Below are 4,980 nucleotides of genomic sequence, written 5' to 3'. Positions count from 1 at the left end.
AACGTATTGGGCTTTGGTGGAATGTATTGGGCTTTAATGAACCGTATTGGGTTTTAATGGATCGTATTGGGTTTTGATGGATTGTATTGGGCTTGAATGAACCGTATTAGGTTTTCATGAACCGTATTGGGATTTAATGGACCGTATTGGGTTTGAATGGATCGTATTGGGCTTTAATGGAAGTATTGGGCTTTCATGGAACATATTGGGCTTTGGTGGAACACATTGGGCTTTAGTGTAACTAGTGGTGTACCCGCGCGATGCAGCGCGGGTAAATCACAATCCGAAAACATTAGTTTATGTGGTTATTTTACAAGTCAACAAATATATAAAGTTGAAGGTTAATACGGTGTGTTAGCAAGACCCATTTAAAAAAAGTGCACATATGATGGGTTTCATTACAAAACTCATAGCTCATTTACTCAAAGCTCATTACAAAATTTGAAAAATTCTTGACTGAACAAAGAAATACAATCAATTGTTTGTAAATAATGTTCATCCGTATATCCAAACTGTTGTTTATTTTTCGTGATGGACTCATCCGTAAATATTTCCTGCAAAAAACAGCGCAATGGTTTTAATAGAAACATGTGGTACCAAATGTGTAATAATATAATTGTTGATTATACCTTATTCATCACGTAAAACTTCTTAATAGACGGCGTTTGAGGTGTAGACTCTGGCATGATTGAATTTTTTAAGAGCCTTCACACAAGCAGTAATGCTCTTGGAAGCTTTGCCCACACACAAGTGTGTGAGAGGACTCTTTCACAAGAAGAACCATAAGTCATTTATAATTGGACCCTAACATGTTTTCCAAAGAATGCTTGCCTAGACTTATGACGGCTTATGGCCTCGACTTATGTAGTTGTAAGAAATCAATCTTCTATAACATATGTGGAATACCAACGATGCTAACAAAATGCATGTAGATGAAAAATAGACGGTATTTACCAAATCAATCTTTTTGACTAAGCATTTTCAAGTAAGATGAAATGGAAGTAGAACTTGATCAACTAAGAACTTACTTATTTCACTCTTTGCGTGCTCACAGTCATATAAAGATAACTACAAATAACAATTTCTTTACAAACTGTAACAATTCTAATATTAGGAATTGGTTGTCTATGAATTTGCAAACATTTTTAGCAAAGCATAATGAAATCTTTGCATGCAATGAAGAAAACACATTTCAAAGCATGAAAAAGGGGAACCGTTCACGTACCTCCTGTATGCGGTCCAAGGATCGGATGTTATCTAGTGTGTCCAAAGATGGTGAAAGTCCTCCGTGCAAGCAAAAGATCTATAACATATCAACAAACCGATTAATAAGATGGTGTTGTGTGCATTACAGCAGTCACAGGGAGTGTGTATAAGATGAAATGGAAACAGATTGCAGTCCCAAACATGTGTCTAGATGTGTGTGTGTGTGTATAATCAAGGCATATCCTATATATGTAGATATGTATCAGGTCATGAATAAGGTGCATATAATCAAGGCGTATCACATTTATATTGGTCGTTAAGACAACTTAGGGGCCTCAAGATGAAGGCATTCAAGATGCAAAAATTGTTCAGAAACGTGCTCATTAAAACGCATCGTATGCAACAATTTGTCCCATCTTATTTGTCAACTAATAAAAGCATTCAAGATGCAGAAATTGTTTAGAAACATGCAAAAAATGTTGATAAAATTAGATTGCTAAAACAGACAGCACCTGAAACAATAGATTTGCGTACAAAGTTTCCCTTAGCCGCTTGAGCTGCGAAATAAATGAGATGCGAAATAAATGAGCTGCAAAATTCTGAGTTGGCTGGTGAGTTTGGGTACAGAGCAGCGGCTACAATCAAAGAAACCAAATTGGAACAAATTTTTAAGAAATAACCATTGCATTCATACACCAAAAAATGTATGATATACTTGTCAATCTAAATAAGAGTTCGTTAGCCTTTTTGGATTTTTTTGCACTCTCCTATGGCGCATTTGAAACGTGTATGTCTCCTATGATCTACTTAACTTTTATCCTTCAACATCTATTTTTAAATAATAGATCTTATAGCAAGCAATTTTCCCTTCGCTACGATAATAGATTACTTCTCGTTTCCTTAACATGTAGAATTACACATAAACATAAATACATGCAGAGATTTAACATGTTGCATCAAATTATCATGTATGCATACATGTACTGCATAGCCCACGATCACACAGCAAGGTTAAATGGAAACAGGTTATATGTTGATGTAAACAGGATATATGTACAGCACTACACTTATGAAAATGGAGGTGGTTTATGTATGTGAGTGAGAGTGGTTAATACTTTTGAGTGCCTAATGTCTAATACTTTTCAACATTTGATAATTGCCCCCCAGGACAGCTTAAACAACCCCTAAAACAGTCTCTTATTACGTTACTTTGGGCCCAGCAGTACACGTAACCCCTCGGAGATCAGGGGTTCAAGTCTCACCAATGGCAAGAAGTGTGTGTCTGAGTTTAATTTTCCGTTTATAAATATTGTATACTCCAAAAATATCCCAATAGGCTGCTAATTCTACTCTTTCCAAAAATCAGGAAAAGTGACAACTACAACAAATATAGCACATAACTAACAGGTTTCAATCTTGTATTAGGCAAATTGATCAATGTCACTTAATAAACAATTAGGTAAATTCTAAACCAATATACTATTGGATGAACCTGTCTCTATCCCATTCTTGACCTACTATTTAATGCTAAATCATTTGTTGGATTCTTGGACAGAACCACACTGCTTAGATGAGACAACAAATATGAACTTGGTTGACTTGATCTGTAAACAATCGAAAAAAGAGGATAAATCAACCATGGATGCAAACATCCATGTTGCAATGTCAAAAGAAAAAAAAGACCATTGGATCTTGTTTTTTCACATTACCATCCAAGTTGCCCTGCCAATATGCAGATAATCTCTAAGGATTTGTTGGTATCATCAAATAGATATTAAGAATTGCACCAACAGTAAAACGTCTTTATCAAAAGTGTTCTCTTTAATGGAGTATGTACTCCCCAACCAGAGCCCTTTTGTACATGGACAATGAGTTGATGCTACCAAAATCACTACTCCTTCCAAAAAGCCACAAAAAGTTAAAAAAAAACCCATAGTGTTAAAACAAAGACAATCAATCACCTACTCCACTGATCAGGAAGATGAAATACTAACAAAACATGAGGCAATAGTATTAATAAGAATATGTTTGCAAACCATATTTCACTCATGCATAACCAAAGTTACCTAAATAAATTGCCACTTTTTAATCAATATATGCAAGGTTCTTACACTATTCCATAATTATACTTGTATAATAAGAAGAAAAAAAACAATATTTCATAATATTCAGATTATGCATGCTCAACAAGTGATGAAAAAGCCACTTTCACCTACCCGTGGAGAATGGTGCAACAAGGTAAAAGTGTGTGGCCATGTATGCCATTTTGCATCATTGGCTGTTGTGTGCGAAGTTGTGGAGATACCATAGAGACCCTCTTAAACCATTTGAGTTATTAAAATTATAAAGGTTGGCGTTTTTAATTGGTGGTTTCATGTAATCTTCTGCTAACTCACCTTGGATCAGCCCAAAGTGGTGATTTGTCCAATCTAGAACAATAGGTGTGACATTTAAGTATCTAGTAACTGCAACCATGCCATATATCTGCATACCCAAATAATAAATTAGTGCATTGATCACTCAAAAGCAATCCTAAAGCAATTCCAAATTGAATATCAAAATAGAACAACAACTACTCATAAAATTGGCCTTACAACAATATGCAATTTGCTTCTTGTAGTTCTCAACTCTAAATATATATACTAACTATAAAAATGGCATTCAAGATTAACAACACAAGATTGATAAAATATGAACTTCAATAGAACTGCTACTGTTTTGAAGGCATCGAGAACTGTTACCAGGGGTCGAGAAGGCGATCAAAAGCCCTACTTTCTCTTGTTTGAATAAAACCGATGAATTAGTTCAAAGGGAAGTTCATTCATAAGAATCAGGCGATTTGGTTCTTTAGGGTTTAAATTAAAGGGGTAGAAACCCATAAAACCAGRCAAYGATACCACTGAGAATGAAAGTAGAGATCTATTACCTTGAATCGAGAAGGCTGAAGGTTGAAGACATCAGATAGAGAAGCTTCGATCATCAGGGATAAGGGAACAACTGATTAAGGGGAAAGGGATATGAAAAACTAATTACCTGGATGAGAGACTGTAAATCGATGGAACCGATTGATTATCTAGAGAGTGATAGACTGAGATTAAAGCCTGAGTGATGGATAGAGAGGATCTCTTCGAAGAGGATGAGCCTGAATCGTTTTGAGTAAGGGATGAGTATTTCTTTGAAGAGGACGACCCTAAACCCTAAGCTTGAATCGTATTTTTGAGGGCAAGTCTATCTCTCATAAGCCCTTCAAGAATCATTTCAAATTTGAAATTTGAAATTTGAAATTTGAAATTTGAAATCTAAAATTGGTAAGAGTAGAGAAGCAGTGATCGGATACAGAAGAAAGAAGAAGAAAGGGGCCCAAATTGGTGATTTTAAAAGTCGGAAAAGGAGAAAGAAGGTTTGACCCAATTATGATTTGGYATTGGATGAAACACTTGTATAAATAACTTGTACATTGTGCATGATAATTTGTATTTAAGAGTTTTTTCAAAATCTTGTATAAAATGATTGTAACTTGTGCTTAGAAGGTTGCAATTAAGATATTGACTTAAATGGTTATATATGTAGTATAGATACTAATACTAATACTAATACTAATACTAATACTAATACTAATACTACTACTAATACTAATACTAATACTAATACTAATACTAATACTAATACTAATACCAATACCAATACTAACGATAACGATAACGATAACGATAACGATAACGATAACGATAACGATAACGATAACGATAACGATAACGATAACGATAACGATAA

Source organism: Cynara cardunculus (assembly GCF_001531365.2).
Source record: "Cynara cardunculus var. scolymus isolate 2C chromosome LG 7, CcrdV1, whole genome shotgun sequence".
Classification (NCBI taxonomy): domain Eukaryota; kingdom Viridiplantae; phylum Streptophyta; class Magnoliopsida; order Asterales; family Asteraceae; genus Cynara; species Cynara cardunculus.
The sequence above is the reverse complement of the archived record's forward strand: the minus strand, read 5'-3'. Positions refer to the sequence as shown.